This window comes from Nyctereutes procyonoides, unplaced genomic scaffold, assembly GCF_905146905.1.
Source record: "Nyctereutes procyonoides isolate TBG_1078 unplaced genomic scaffold, NYPRO_anot_genome, whole genome shotgun sequence".
Taxonomy (NCBI): domain Eukaryota; kingdom Metazoa; phylum Chordata; class Mammalia; order Carnivora; family Canidae; genus Nyctereutes; species Nyctereutes procyonoides.
The window spans coordinates 30,817,189-30,834,492 of NW_026575131.1; the positions used below are offsets into that span (position 1 = coordinate 30,817,189).

Consider the following 17,304-nt stretch of genomic DNA (forward strand, 5'->3'; position numbering starts at 1 on the left):
AGTGGAACCATACAGTCTTCTTGTGACTGGCTTATTTTGCCTAGTATAAGATCCTCAAGGTTCGGAGCACCTGGGTGGTTCAATCAGTTAAGTGTCTGCTTTCAGCTCAGGTCATGATCCTGGGGTCCTGGGATGGAGCCCCACATTAGGCTTCCTCCTCAGTGGGGAGACTGCTTCTCCCTCTTTCTCTACCCCTTCCCCTATGTGTGTGCTCTCTCTGTGTCAAATAAATGAAATATAAGATTCCCAAGGTTCACGTAGCATGTGTCAGAATTTCCTCTCCTTACAAGTTTAGATAATAGTCCATTGTGTGTATATACTATGTTTTGTTTATCCATTTGTCTGTCAGGGAACACTACGGTTCTTTCTACCTTTTGACTATTGTGAATTATGCTGCTATTAAGGTATTTGTGCACATCTTTTCAAGACCCTCCTAATTCTTTTGGGTATATAACCAGAAGTGGAATTTCTGGATCATATGGTAATCCTATTTTTTTGGTAATCCTATTTTAAATTTTTTAAGGAACTGACGTGCTGCCATCCATAACAGCTATAGTATTGTACTGTTAATCTTCATGTGTCAGTAGGGCTCATTAGGTTAAGGACACTGGTTTATGAATAGAGCATAGTAGGATATTACAACTGGCACATAGTAGGACCAAACTCTGAATCCCAAAAAACTAACCCAGTTAATACATTAATTGTATAAGTCACACACAAATTGAACAGCTTTTGCTTTTTTATCCTCTTTTAAGTGCTAAACTGACCTGAGAAGAATATAAAAGCTATAGTGATAATATATTTCTGTAGTACATGAGTGATAGCCCATACACATATACATTCATCAATTTATTCAATTAACTGGTATATATCTCACACTGTTATAGGTAATGGGGTTACAGAAGTGAAAGGAAGAGACCAGATCTTTACCTTCATGGAGCTTATATCCTTAGGGAAAAGAGATAATATACAAGCAAAGAATTAAGTGGGTAAGATAATTTCAGAGTATGGTAAGTGACATGAAGGTTTATTAGTGGGGTAGGGAACACAACATTCATGAGGAGAGGCTACTTTAGACAGGGTTTTTAGGAAAGATCTCTTTCATTTGATGATATGTAAGCAGAGACTTCTAGGGAACACTGGTTGACTCTCCTGCGAAGCCTACCAGGCTATAGCATTGCCTGGTCTCTGGTATGGGACCAGGAGTGAACAAGTGACCTAAATCAGCTGAAAAAGACTGAAGGGAGGGCCTATGCACCATGACTCAGGAAGTGACTGTTGTGTCTATGCTGTTGGACTGTATTAGAGGCTCAGGCAGCCCAGACTGCTGCTGACATCCATCATGCTCTTTCATGGGGACTCACTTCAGGAACTGATTTTCCTGTATACTCTAGATGACTTTAAACAGTATCCATTCTATTTCCTTTCAAGTTAAAATGGTAAGGAAATGGTGCTCGCTTCGGCAGCACATACACTAAAATTGGAACGATACAGAGTAGATTAGCATGGCCCCTGCGCAAGGATGACACACAAATTCGTGAAGCGTTCCATATTTTTGATACTCTACATAGAAAACCCAAAAGCCTCCAACCCCAAGATTGCTAGAACTCATACAGCAGGATACAAAATCAATGCCCAGAAGTCAGTGGCATTTCTATACACTAACAATGAGACTGAAGAAAGAGAAATGAAGGAGTCAATCCCATTTACAGTTGTACCCAAAAGCATAAGATACCTAGGAATAAACCTAACCAAAGAGGTAAAGGATCTATACCCTAAAAACTATAAAACACTTCTGAAAGAAATTGAGGAAGACAAAAAGAGATGGAAAAATATTCCATGCTCATGGATTGGCAGAATTAATATTGTGAAAATGTCAATGTTACCCAGGGCAATTTACACGTTTAATGCAATCCCTATCAAAATACCATGGACTTTCTTCAGAGAGTTAGAACAAATTATTTTAAGATTTGTGTGGAATCAGAAAAGACCCCAAATAGCCAGGGGAATATTAAAAAAGAAAACCAGAGCTGGGGGCATCACTATGCCAGATTTCAGGTTGTACTACAAAGCTGTGGTCATCAAGACAGTGTGGTACTGGCACAAAAACAGACACATAGACCAATGGAACAGAATAGAGAACCCAGAATTGGACCCTGAACTTTGTGGTCAACTAATATTCGATAAAGGAGGAAAGACTATCCACTGGAAGAAAGACAGTCTCTTCAATAAATGGTGCTGGGAAAATTGGACATCCACATGCAGAAGAATGAAACTAGACCACTCTCTTGCACCATACTCAAAGATAATCTCAAAATGGATGAAAGATCTAAATGTGAGACAAGATTCCTTCAAAATCCTAGAGGAGAACACAGGCAACACCCTTTTTGAACTCAGCCACAGTAACTTCTTGCAAGATACATCCACGAAGCAAAAGAAACAAAAGCAAAAATGAACTATTGGGACTTCATCAAGATAAGAAGCTTTTGCACAGCAAAGGATACAGTCAACAAAACTCAAAGACAACCTACAGAATGGGAGAAGATATTTGCAAATGACATATCAGATAAAGGGCTAGTTTCCAAAATCTATAAAGAACTTATTAAACTCAACAGCAAAGAAACAAACAATCCAATCATGAAATGGGCAAAAGACATGAAGAGAAATCTCACAGAGGAAGACATAGACATGGCCAACAGGCACATGAGAAAATGCTCTGCATCCCTTGCCATCAGGGAAATACAAATCTAAACCACAATGAGATACCACCTCACACCAGTGAGAATGGGGAAAATTAACAAGGCAGGAAACCACAAATGTTGGAGAGGATGTGGAGAAAGGGGAACCCTCTTACACTGTTGGTGGGAATGTGAACTGGTGCAGCCACTCTGGAAAACTGTGTGGAGGTTCCTCAAAGAGTTAAAAATAGACCTGCCCTATGACCCGGCAATTGCACTGTTGGGGATTTACCCCAAAGATTCAGATGCAATAAAACGCCGGGACACCTGTACCCCGATGTTTCTAGCAGCAATGTCCACAATAGTCAAACTGTGGAAGGAGCCTCGGTGTCCATCGAAAGATGAATGGATAAAGAAGATGTGGTTTATGTATACAATGGAATATTACTCAGCCATTAGAAATGAAAAATACCCACCATTTGCTTCAACGTGGATGGAACTGGAGGGTATTATGCGAGTGAAGTAAGTCAATCGGAGAAGGACAAACATTATGTGTTCTCATTTATTTGGGGAATATAAATAATAGTGAAAGGGAATATAAGGGAAGGGAGAAGAAATGTGTGGAAATATCAGAAAGGGAGACAGAACATAAAGACTCCTAACTCTGGGAAACGAACTAGGGGTGGTGGAAGGGGAGGAGGGTGGGAGGTGGGGGTGAATGGGTGACGGGCACTGAGGGGGGCACTTGACGGGATGAGCACTGGGTGTTATTCTGTATGCTGGTAAATTGAAGACCAATAAAAATTAAATTTATTAAAAAAATAAAAAATAAAATGGTAAGGAAATGAACAGCAACAATTCTCAGATTCTCTTTTAGCCAAGTTGGGCTTAGAAAAAGGGTTCCTCCAGTTGTGTATATTCATGTGCTATTTGGCGGGTGAAAGGGAGGTGGGAGGCCGTTTTCCAGCACCACTCTTTCTGCATCTGCTGGCAAGAACAGCTTTGGAGATGTGAGGATTCCCTGCAAGCATGTTCCTCTGTCCATTCTCAAGCTTTCTGAGTTTTAAAGAATGATTGGAATGGCAGGCACAATGATGACAGCTCTCTGATCTAGCTTTCTGAGCTCCAAACAACAGCTACACATAGATAGGTCGTTCTCACTTTTCTGCGTGTCCCGAGGCAGGTTCTTGGTTGCATTAGGGCTCAGAAGTGGCCTCAGTAGGATATTGAGTGGGACACTCCTTGTAACTTTCCCTTTGGTAAGTGGGATACTGTTCTGGGAATTTTACTGTAGACATAGCCTATAGCCTGTTCCTTCAGCCCTTCCACTAATTTTTAAACCACCAATGTCCCTGTTTAAAATTAACCCTGCTTAAAATATCTGGAGTGTATTCTAGCTCTTGGACTTGAATCCAGCTGGTATATTGATGCTTCTGTAGAGCGAAGAGAAAGAACTAAACCCATATTAGATGACTTTATGGAGCCACTTATAATATTCTTATGTGAGATGATTTCCCTTATTATTCAAGTCAGTTTTAGTTGGGAGTTTTATTTCTTAAAACTGGAAGTAATTTTAAGGGATTCTGACAACAAGAGATGAGAAGGAATAGACCTGAAAGATCTTGGGGAATCAGGTGCAGAGTTGGGGGATGTTTAATTTCAGATATCTTTTGAATGTTGAGGCTGGGGGGCAAGGAGTGGCTTTTGGCTCTACTAGTTTAAACCTGAACAGAAAGGTTGGGTCTATAGAAACAAAAATAAGGTAGGTCAAGAGCTAGTATAGAGACAGAGTTGAGATAGGGACCACTTTTTAACTTCTTTAGTGAATTTGATAGCATTTTGGTCTCTTTATAAATCAATGTTCTTTTCTTTTTCAACAAAAGCACTGAATTTAGAAGTATCTAAAGGACAACTACTTACAGAACTCCAAACATACTTTATTCACGTAAAATGTAATATAAACGAGAGATACTTGGCAAATGCCCATTAAAGGAATGATAGCCCTAAAGAAACAGTTGATCCCATTGCTAAGAGACAACTCATTTTCTTGGGTTGGCACCATCTCTCGTGGGGCTCTCTAACAGTGGGAATGTGTTATACATACCCACATTTAGACGGATGTCACCAGCAACTTTTATTACTGCATGCTAACTGCATCTTTGGTTAAAGAGCCTGTGTTCATCTTATCAGAAGGCCATTTTTAACTACTCTCCATACTTCTACTTATTCCAGATTTAAGTTAGGCCTTTAACCTTATTTACATGCATTTGTAAATGAATTGTTCTAACACTGATCTAAATTCTAAACACAGACTATTTAAAAGACTGGAAAAATCAATATTCAGTGGCATTCTTTGGTTGAGAAACAATTTATACTTTTTTTTTTCTTTTTGACATAGCAGACTGCTCTTCAGTATAATTGATGTGCCGCATAGCTTACCTCTGACAACATGGACATATTAATTACTTCCAGCTCACATCATTTTAAGATTCCTAGGCTTTGGTGACTGTCCTATGGGGCAGACAAAGTAAAGCTTGTGGGGAATTAGGTAGACTACAATATAACAACGTACACAGAACTCACAAGATTTTGGTTAAAGAAATGTAGACAGGCCAGATTCAACAAATCTCAAAGCCATTCATAGAATCCTAAAGTGGAAAGAAATTTTGAGTGATTTTGATGTCAAGCTTTCTTCCTTAATCAAATGATCATGACCAGGTCTCAGCCTCAGTGTTATTGAAATAAATAAATGAACAACTGAAATGAAATAACTATATTATATATAAGGCATGGTGATTGCTATCTTAATTTATTTCAGACATCCTTATGAAGTAATATTAGTACTCTTAGTATTAGTATTATTACTATTTTATAGAAGAAGAAAATGAGACTCAGAGAGATTAAGTCATTTTTCTAAGGACACACAGCTAATGAAAGGCAGAAACAGGATTTGAAGTCAAGTCAGCTTGGCTCCAAATCATACCTTCTTTACAACACTGAAACACTAATAATAGTATCTGTCTAGTGATCTTTGGATTCTCTTTGGAAGAAGACCGTCTTATTTCCTCCATCATTCCTTTGAGTCCTTTGGTCCTAATGAAAAGGTAACAAATTTTATACAAAGCTGGAAGGGACTGTAGTGATTATTCAGTTAATCTTCATGTTTCAAGAAAGAACTGTGCAAGATACTCCAGTATCTTGCAAAGATACTAGAGTTGGATGTTTGTGACTTCCTCTGCTTGTCTTCCCCACTTAGAGATCCACACTGCCTTTGTGTATGTTACATGCTCAGAAAAGTCAGATGTTTAACACAAGGTTTTCCAAATCTATTCAACCACAGACTTTTATCATGGTTCTATGGAGGTCGCCCTACCCCCCTCAAATCACAAGAGAGGACATTGGGAATAGAAAAGTCAAGAAGATTGTCCTTGGGACACAGGTTTTCCATTTCCTAGAAAACCGGTAACATTGCAATGGCCAATTTTTGGACTATGAGTTGTGTGAGTCATTAAGTATATGATCAGAGACTTTAAAACAAAAGTCCTTTAATATTCCCTGTATTTTTCAGAAAGCAGGCATCAAAGTAATAAGCGTAAAAGGCCACTTTGGGTAATTCTTACCTTATTTAAAGAAAAGGATGGTGAGGAGAACAGTAAATATGTCATGAGTTTATTTCTGGCTACAGTGGTTAGTTAGTAGCCAATTGAGTAGAAGGGGAAAAACCAGGCTGTGAGGAAGAGCTTGACTCACAGGTCGGGTTTTTACAAATGCTGACAGGCTAGCTGAGAACAGGGCCTCCTGATCCCTTGGGTTCCATTTTCACTTTTTTCCTTGTTCCGCTCTGTACTACTGTATTTATTTACACACAAGCCATTTTCTGCAGCATTTAAGAAAACCATTAACCACTTGGTTCTGTTTTTTCCCGTAATGTATATCCAGCCCCTTCTCTGTTCTGCTTTGCCAGACCTGCTGGGATTTGGAGGGCTTTGGAACAGGAACCCTAAGGGTTGTAATCCTTCTAGTTATTTGACCAAGAAATATCTCTACTTACTCTATTTATTCTCTCTTAGGAATAAGCCAGAGGTTGTTGTTATTTATTTTTGTTTTTTTTTTTTTGTGGGTTTTTTTTTTACATTCCCTAAGACTCACAGAGTCAAAATGGAGAATTATTTCACTTTTGAAATTGTATTTTATAGAGCTTAATACCCCCTGAGATGTGTGAGATGACATGAAAAGTTCAAATGCAGACTCTTCTGACAAATTCCTTGTGTGAATGATATTAACTGAAAAGCTAATATTTCTTCTCAGGCTCTTCTGCTGAATTTAGAAAATCAGGCCCATTTTAATATAGGAGGTGTGGGAGAAGAAACATCCTGGCTGAAACAGCATTTCTGTTCTGACATTTTAATCTCTCTTTTCCCTCTCCTCCCTCTCCTGTACTGCATCTAGGACAGAATTAACACCATGTAAGGCTTTTGGAGCTCAGAAGCTTGCAAGCGTACCCTGCAGACCAGTGCCAGTTACCTTGAAGGAAGGGGCACATTTCTAGGTTAAGGATGAGAGCATACAAATCCATGAGCCGCCAAAAGACAAAGCTTAAAAAATGAGAGGAAGCCAGGGCAGGCTTGAGGAACAAGAAAAGAGAGGCCCAGCGCATTTTAGCAAGATCCTTTGGGCCAGAAGATGCTGTGGGCCCTGGTGAGGAAGAGGGAAGAATCAGGTCCATGGTGGTAGATAGTTCCTTTGCATCCAGCCAGCGGTCCACACTTAGAATTCCAGCAAAATAGGACCAGGACAGTAGGACAGGTGGTAAGCATTGGAGAGGCAGAAAATAAAAACAGAACAGATGAACATGAAAACTGGACCACAGCCCCTTTGATGGAACTGCATTACTTTACTGACTTCTGGGTTAAGTTGCTGAGAGCCAGCTGTGAAGGTAACTCTGAACTAGTTTTCAGTAGTCCTCACAGGGTTGTTTGTTTATGCGAGCACAGAGTCTAAACTGCTGGTCTGTCTGGTCAACTCAGAGGAACTCGCTCAAGGTTAAATTGAGGGCAAAGTACTCAAACTAGCATATATGTGTAGGTGAAGTTTTGGGGAAATTCTTGAAGAGCTTTTGTCTACTAGAAATGGCCTCTCAAAACTTCCCCAGAATAATGTGTGTGCGCACGTGCATACATCTGCATGCACATGTGTGTGTTTTAATGAAACAATTGAGGTTAATGTGCCTAATGAAATAGCTACTGCCTTTTTATTTTTATTTATTTTATTTTATTTTTATTTTTAAAAGATTTTTTTTTTTTTTTATTCATGAAAGACACAGAGAGGGAGAGAGGCAGAGACACAGGCAGAGGGAGAAGCAGGCTCCATTCAGGGAGCCTGATGTGGGACTCGATCCTGGGACTCCAGGATCATGCCCTGGGGCAAAGGCAGGCGCTAAGCCGCTGAGCCACCCAGGGATCCCACTACTGGCTTTTTAAAGGAAACTTATAGTGCCAACACAGAGGAAAACCTTTCTGATATTTATAAGAGATGATATTGAAAAGCTATCTGCATATATGGAGTCTGTTTTAATCTCTTTCTTGGTAGGTTATTCTGATAAGAGTATGAATTATATATCTGTATTTTTATCTGTAAGAAAACCTATCTATAACAAGATAGTTTACTGTGTAGTTCTATCTGTGTTATATGCTCTGGATGTGTAAATTGATTCAACCACCACAACAGAATCCTTCGTGTAAGAAAAAAATAAGTATTAAGACTTTTAAAGGTCAAAATGTGTTTAATCAAATAAACCTCTTGCTAGGTTTATAAATATTATCTAGGTTTATTTTCAAATGCGTGTAAGATATGAGTTTTTTTTCAAAGCATCTATTCACATATTATAAACCCAATGTGAATTATCACTCATACATCTTAGTTATATTTAGGCATAAATATAGGAGAGGCCTATATTCCCAAACTGCTTCACTTCATTATATAAAGAGCAATTTTTCTCTAGGCAGTTTCACGTTTCCAAAGAGTGCCAAATTAAGAGGGATTAAAAATAATTTCATTTAATTTAGCCATAAAAAGGCACCCTATGGCTAAGGCTGGAAGCCACCTTCAGCGTTCTTTAGCACCCATGTGCTGGATGTTTCCTGCCTTGTATTGTATCAACATCGTGGCTTTCAGACTCATCTTTAGAAGTGAAAGACCAGTGGGGTGGGTACCACAAGCCTTGGGCAGAAGAGACTATTTGGGAAGTCTTTGTCTTCTGAGGGTCCAGAGGCTGGGCACCTGAGATTCTATTAGTTTGATTTAGAATTCCTTTCTCTGAAAATTCAGCCCTACTACTAATTTTACCACCCATTTTCTTTTTCTTCTTTTAACATAATGTTGAAAGTTTTCAGAGTGAAAATAAAATACTTCAAGATGGGCTTTCAACTAAAAAAAAAATCCACATTTATCTTTTTATAAATTTGGAGTTGAAAATTTGGGTGTGAAAGCTGCTGTATCTCACATTTCTGTCTTGCTAACATATTTAATTATACATGGCAGATCAGAGGAAGTTAGCTCAGGGTAAGGCTAATTAAGAGATGTTTCTTTATAGGTACCATTAGCTGAGTAGAAAGCACAGCTTTGTAGTTTCATATTCTTCTCTGTTTCTGGTCTGATCACTAAAGCAGGCATAAAAGGTCACCTGAGGTCTGGTCCTCTGCATTTTAAATATAAGTCCCAGCAAAGTAGAGAAACCTCAAATATCCCAATCCCAAGAAATAAGAGTGTTTTCTTGTTTGTAATGCATAGCGTATTTTGTTTCATGTTGGGGTAGCACACAAAAGCTATATTGCTTATATGCAAGATTATCGAGGGATTTTGTGTATGTGTGCCTGCACACCTGTGTGCATTGTTTCTGAGCTCTATCAGGTAACAATAAAATCCTAGAATCTCTAAAATAAAGTTGGGATCAGCTTCAAGGTAGGTCAAGCAGCCTATACTCTGAACCAATGTTTGCCTGGCACTTAAAGAAAAAAAAATCATTTGTTACATTAAGCCTTTTCCTGGAGAGTTTTGTACGCAAACAACAACCTCATCATTGTCTGGTACAGAGGAAACAGAATGAGTGGTCTTAATTAAAAAGTACTTTGCTGTACAAGTGTGAAGTACGGGAGCAGTCACCCAGCCAGATGTTGAAGCACACAAATTAAGCTTAATTGAGCTGTTTTATTGTTGGATTTTTATTTTATTTTAAAATGCACTAAGACAGTAAGAACTTCAAGAGGGGAAATTAAAGAACCCTCTTTGATTTTGGATTTAGCTGCCTAACGCTGGTGGAGTTTTTTTTTTTTTTAAGTTTTTATTTAAATTCCATTTAGTTAACATACTGGGTCGTATTAGTTCCAGATATACAGTAGTGATTCAACACTTTCTACAATACCCAGTGCTCATCAGGTGCACTCCTTAATCCCCATCACCTATTTAACCCATTCTTCCCCAACCTGGTAACCATTAGCTCTCTATAGTTAGGAGTCTGTTTCTGGGTTTGCTGCCCTCTTTTTTTTTCCCCCTCCGCAATCATTTGTTTTGTTTATTAAAGTCTACCTATGAGTTAAACCATATGGTATTTGTCTTTCTCTGACTGACTCATTTCACATAGCATGATATTCTAGCTCCACTCATGTCATGGCAAATGGCAAGATTTCATTATTTTTTATGACTGAGTAATATTCCATTGCATATATATATATATACCGCTCTTCCCTATCCATTCATTAGTCAATGGATGCTTGAGCTGTTTCCAAAGAGAATATCACTCTTCTTTTTGAAAAGGAGGTTTTATTTCTCTGGCAACTAAATTGAATGGATTCTTGGTGACAGAAGAGGCTTAATTTGAACTCAATTTTGATGACATGGCTCATGTCTCTGGGTTTCATTATAGGTAGAAAAATTATGATTTGATCTAGCCTACAAGAATGTCTAGAAAGGTCTCTGTTTCTCTTTCTGATCTCACATTCTTGAAGGTCATTAATTGAATCTTGATTTATTTATTATTTTTCATCCTTAATCACTCAGTGATTGTTCTTTTAATATCACTATGGATTATACTGCACTTCTCAATGACAAAGGTGCATCCCTCTCCTCTCTCACTTTCCCTCTCTTCCAGAAGCCAATTGATTGTTGTAAAAAATGCAATTTGATTCTTCCTTCAGGACTTTCACATTATGTGTTTAAATCAGTCTTTTCCTACTCTTGATGTAAAGTCATTTATAGTCATTTGGAATGATTAAGGTCATTTCAAAGATAATCACAACCAAGGCACCAAATAAGGACATTGAGTACAGGATAGCTTTCTATCAAGTAGATTCTAGTGCAGAGTTGGCATTTAATGGACACTACTTGGTTGATGATGGATTTAAGAGGCAACTTTCTAAAAGCTACACAGCCACTCAGTGGTAAAAATTAAATGAAAACTTACCCTTGATGTCATATTATTTAGTCTGTAGAATAGTGGTTTGATGGCACTTTCCCCCTCACCCCCAATGAGTTCTGATTTATATGCTGTGGCATGGTTAGAAGAGAGTCTACTTTTTCTCACTCTTAACAAAATCATTTAGGGATCAAGGGACATAAATTTGAAACAGGAATATGAGCACATATCTGATAAAAGCTCCATTTATGCACAGAAATTGCTTTCTTTCTGCCTCAAATGTACCTGCAAGCAGGTATGCACCAGGCATGCCTTCTAACTCAGAAAATGATCTACTTTTTAGAAGTGATAGTATTATGCTCCTACGAGACATCATTAAAATTGATTGTAACAATATTTACATAAAATGCAAAGGGAAACATATTAGTGGGAGGGAACAAATATAGATAAGTAAAAATAAGTATATCACTATAGAGATGTAATCATCTCTTTTCACATGATGCTGTATAAGACTGAGAAAAGAGAGCTACCTAGAAAAAGAAGGTGGAATGTGCACTGTGTTACTTTCTTTTTTTTTTTTTAAACAAGGAGCCATGGGATCATAAACCTCATAATTTTCATACTGCAAGGCTGAATAATATTTACTACCTGTGATCAGAAAGAAAAAGTTTAGGAGTTGTGTGACTTTGGACAGTTCTCTTATAGAGTACCTTCTCAAATATGTGATGTGGATAAGCAGTGAAATGTATCCTTGACTATAATTGTGATTTTATCTAAGTAGGACTCATGTATTTTGGTATGTAAGTGTGTCACTTCTCTGTATTTAAGAAAAAAAACTTATCTTGCACATCCTTTTCATTTTATTCTCGCTTGAATCCTATAACGGTCTTCATGACAATGGTCTTTATGAACCTAAGAGTGGAAAAGAAATGAACCTCTACAGAAGGAATGCTACTACCATGGGTGAACTTTATTGCTTAGAGATACTTATTACAATACACATAAAGTATTTTTTTTAAGTTCTTAATCATTTGACTTTAATTTTCCAAAATAGATGAATGAGCATGTCAGGATTTTTGTATTTGGAGATTCCTTTTTGTGTCTTCATGGTCGGTGTGGGGGGGTTGGATTGTGACTGTTTATAAATGCCTAGGGATTTGGAGGCTCTCCTGTAAACAAAAGAAATCTCTGATTATTTGGACTAAATATTTCCATAACAGCAGAAGTGAAACCAGAAAGTGCTAGTTCCTTCACTCAGTGTCGCTTTTCCTATGCTCTCATGTCTCATCTGAAATCCCTTTATCTTTTGTGCTAAATGATCTACTGTGCAAAGCAGTTACTCAAGCGTGCTGCTCCCAACATGGAAAACCCTCAGCAGGATCCTCCCCGGAGCCTAGCAGTTGGAATATGGGGAATATGGGGGATATGGGGGGGTGCACAGTAAGTGGTAGTTAAATTGAGCTCACTCATTTATCTAGCATTTCTATTGTGTGCCAGGCACTGTGCTCAAGATAAAGGTATGAATTAGCCTTGGATCATACACTTCTGGGACCACCCACTGAAAGGCAGATATTTTAACAAATCACTGCTGCCTTTAACTTAGCCTGGAGACAAAGATTCATTTGAAATCCTAGAGGAAGTTACAGTAACAGAGCAGGACTTGCATAGAGTAGAGGTGAAGGATGCTCCAGCACGCCAACATCACATTAAGGAGACAATAAAAAGACTAACTTACGTATGCAACAGCCTGTGGCTTGGTGTGCCATATGTAGTTAGTCTGTTGAGAGAGCTCTGGTAAATGAGGTTGGAAGGAGTGCTAGGAACCTAGATTATAGCAGCATTTGTAGTATGATGGAATCTGAGTTTATTTATTCATTCATTCCATAGTCCTTGTTTGAGTATCTGTGATGTATCCCAGGACTTATAGGAGATGCAATGCCAAAAGAGATTAATAAGGTCTGTTTTTCGCATGGAACTTAAATTCCAGGAAGGAAAACTGGAAATAAATAAGTAAATATATAAAGAAGATAATTGCTGGTTATGGTTAAAAGAATACCAGGAAGGGAAAAAAATAATGTGGTAGAAAATAACAGGAATAGAATAAAGGGTGCTTCTAGAAAGGGTAGTTAGAGAAGATGTTCTGAGGATGTGATGCTTAGCAGAGATCTGAAGGATGACAGGAACCAGATGTGGGAAGGTGACAGAAGAGAGCCCCAGGCCTATGGACCAGTGAGTGCTCACCTGTGAAAGAAGCCTGGAGCCTAGGAGTAGTGAGGAAGAGACTGGCCTAAGGTACACACAACCATCTGGACAGGTACCATATCACATCATAAGGGCCTGTGCTCTAGCTTGCTTATTCTCAGTGCAGTGGAAAGCCATTGGAGCAGATGGTAGAAGTGACATGATTTATATTTGTATAAGGCCACTCTGGTTGCTATATGCAGAATGGAAGAGTGACAGGAATGAAAACTGGGAGGCCAGTTAGGAGAGGATATTGCGATACTCCCAGGGTAAGAAGCAGTGGTGGTATGAGCTGGCAGGTCTTGAGTTAGAAAGAAATGGACCATTTTCAGAGTATATCTTGGAAGTAGAAACAACAGAAATTTGAACCAGAGTATGTTTCTAGCCTATGGGATCTAGACCTGAGTTATGAATGGCTTTGTATGTAACTGCCATTTTATCCAAAGGGGAATTGCTTCTTTGATGTCATACAGGCAATAATAGGAGAAGCAAATAATGTGAAACAAGGGCATAGTTGTCTTTAATTTTGTCTGGTTGTCATAATGGATGGTATATCTCCAGTATGACTACCTTTTAGTTTTAGAGATAAGAAGTCATGACTTTACCATGAATAGGACTAGAATGAATTCATTCCAGTCCCCAGCTGACCTTTGTTTTCTCAGCTCCCTCTACTCCAAGACAGAACAGTCCCAGTGATTCATGATATTTCTGATGCAAGAGTAGAGAGGAAATTCCCTGGAATGATGGGACTTGAACCGCTCAAGGTCAGTGTGGTAAGGCAGGAAGGTTCCTGAAGCAACTTAGGATTTTTAAAGACCAGTTTTTGTCATAACTCTGGACTTGTCCAAATGCCCAAAATAAATGATTTTATTTGCACCTTGGCATCAGTGAAGAATTTAATGGTTTTAAAAAATAGCAAAGAATTTTATAACAGTGCTCCTTGGCTGAAGAAGAAGGCTTTTCAGTCCCACCCTGAGCCTGGTGAGAATAGACTGTCCACTTGGCCATCTCGTCAAGGTCAGAGTGGTGCTCTCAGCAAAGGGGACTCTAGGCTGTTACTGTTAGAAACTTTGACTCTTGACGGCTGTTGGAATGGTGACCTACAACACCATTAATAGTGCACTATGGTGTGTGAAGCATTTTGGGAGGTGTTCATTCCAGAAAATTTTAGCTGCTACCCTGTCTCAGGCAGTGTGATTGCTCTGTGGGTAGGTCAGCCAGAGTTCTTCCTAGCAGCTTATATTCCAGTTGGTAAGATGAGGTAAGTATGCAGATTGATCAGGTGAAGCCAGTGAAACAATTACCAGAAAAGAGCCAAGAGTATACAGAGGAAAGAGAGGTTGCATCCTGAATGCAGTGAGAGAGGGATGCAAAGAGCAACAGTGACATTATAAAATGCCAGGAACACAGTGTTGGAAGGGCCATTAGATGTATTGAAGGGTATGGGCTCATAGCTGGCTCTTTTTTTTTTTAAATAATTTTTTTCATAAATTTTTATTTATTTATGATAGTCACAGAGAGAGAGAGAGGCAGAGACACAGGCAGAGGGAGAAGCAGGCTCCATGCACCGGGAGCCCGACGTGGGATTCGATCCCGGGTCTCCAGGATCGCGCCCTGGGCCAAAGGCAGGCGCTAAACCGCTGCGCCACCCAGGGATCCCTCATAGCTGGCTCTTAACTCCTACTGCTTTGATCTGAATCCCAATGGAGTGACCGTGGGCATGTTCCTGGGCCTCACGTATAAAACGAAGATTATTGTACCTCCTTCCTGGGGTCATTGTGAGAATGATGTACGGTCTGTGCTTAGCACAATTCCTGGCACCTGTTATTATTGTTGTAGCCCGACCTTCATCTGATAGAGTCTTAACATGTTGTCTTAAATTTCTGCTTGAACACCTGCAGTGATAAGGCTTCTTCTTCTTCTTCTTCTTCTTTTTTTTTATCCTGAAGTCTTTCCTAAAGGTGTGTGTATTTATTTATTTATTTATTTATTTATTTATTTATTTATAATAAATTTATTTTTTATTGGTGTTCAACTTACCAACATAGAGAATAACACCCAGTGCTCATCCCGTCAAGTGGATAGGGCCTCTTCTTCTCCTAGGCCATCCCATTCCATCTGTGAATCATTTCAAATGTCAAATTTGTTAATTGGTACATGGATAAATTATCAAGAGGTGAAGATGGGGGAGGGAGAGCCTTTCAGGTATGAAGACCTGAATGACAAACGTAGGAGCCAGTGTGGGGTGTGCTCTGGCATCAGTATGTCATTCTCTTTGGGCTAGAGTAAGAGAGGAAGTCCAAAGGGCAGATGAGTGGTCCTGGAGAAGCTTTGAGTTCCAGGGTCACCAGACAGATCAAAACAATCTACTGTGTCATAGGACCTTTCCACGTTAGAAGATAGGACAAGTCTAAGATCAGAGAAGATAACAAGTGGTGAGGTAATAGAATATTTACTGGAGTCCTAGAAAACAGGCTGGATAGACACCAAATAACATGATTTCCATCAAGGGGGATGTGTGCCCTCTGTATACGCCTGCGCTGGGCTCTCAGAAAAACTCCCCACTCATTCTGTTCAGACCCATTTTGATTGTCAAGGAGTAAAGTTCCCCTCATCCTTCCAAGTTCCCCACCCTCAGTTTGAGTGCTGTAGGTTTTCCAGACCATAGGATGTTGGATTATCTCTAGAGGATGAGCCAGTGCAGGTTGAGTTGGTAATGGGATTGAGGTTTCCAGGCCCTGGCCAGTGGAAGTCCTTACCTGATATTGAGGTAAGCTTTCAGCTGGCCACATGGAATTTTAGATGGGGACCATCTTTAAAGTCTCAGTTTTTCTCTTCACTCTGTACCCTAGAGTTATGCCATCTTATGTCCTCCTGTCCCTTCCCTATCTTGAGCTTTTCTTAGTCCCCAGGGCCTAATACCCTTCGCCCTGTAAACAGGACATGAAACTTGTGCTCTTTCTTTATCCAACACTTTATTTCATTGAGTCTTGCACTTTTTTTGAGTCTATGTACCTGCTTCAGTTTGAACAAAGGAAAAGGGAGGGAGACACTTTAGAAACACCACAGAAGGCTGTGACCAGAATGTCTATGAAAAAGGAAGATAACACAGGAAACAAGCTGAGGAAGAGATGATGCCTTCCAGGTATATACTTGGAAATACTAATCTTTCTGTGGCTCCTTTCTTCTTGAAGGTGGCAGCCTAGGAGGTAGTTTGGAGGAATGCAGAGAGCCCAGAGTAAGAAACAGGGCCCTGGAATTTACTCCTGACTGTTGGTGACACGGTTGAGACTCAGGATGAAGTCAATAACCTCTTGTAGGACTGATTTCTCATCTTCAAAATGAAGTAGTTGTACCAGATTGGAACCACTTGGATGGTCCTATGCAAAATTAACAGGCTATGGTTTAGCCCTTCTCGACCCGTGGGATATTTGATTTATCAGATTCTTCAACATGGGTATGCCGCTGGTTATCTCGAAAAAAACTTGGATTGAAATAGCCCAGAATTGGATTCAGTTCCTTCAGCCCCAGCTCTGCCTACATGTACTCAGTCTCTTGTAAACAAATAGCCTTTCTCCTGAGCAAAGCTCATTTGTGATACTGCAGTTTCCTAACCAGAAGAGGAGGAATATGCATCTCAAATAATTTCTTGAGGTTTTATTCACTGTTAGTTCAGTGCTGTTATATTTAGCCACATTTTAAGCTCTCCAATTTCCTTTGAAATGCACAGGGGAGGGAAATGGGGAAAGCAATTGAAAAACAATAGAAAAGGCATTTAGAATAACAAGAGAAAGGCTTGGTGAAACCTACAAATGTTTAGGAAATACTTCAAGACTTTCTACAAAGCCTTAAACACACCACCTGTTTCTCTCATTTGGGGCTTAACTGGGATGTATGTGCCGGTTTCAAAGCTATCAAGAGCTATAGAAGTTTTGCTTTCCAGTGAATAAATGTATGAAATGCATCGTCACCACC

The 17,304-nt window shown here is 39.3% G+C and overlaps 1 protein-coding gene and 1 non-coding gene across 9 annotated transcripts in view; both read left to right on the forward strand.

Annotated features, from left to right (window-relative positions):
* FHIT (fragile histidine triad diadenosine triphosphatase) overlaps positions 1-17,304 on the forward strand; it is a 1,388,110-nt gene that overhangs the window by 1,027,843 nt on the left and 342,963 nt on the right. The gene's annotated exons all lie outside the window — the stretch shown is intronic.
* LOC129522629 (U6 spliceosomal RNA) lies at positions 1,451-1,557 on the forward strand. Its single transcript, XR_008666929.1, has one exon. It is a non-coding gene; the product is annotated as a U6 spliceosomal RNA (small nuclear RNA).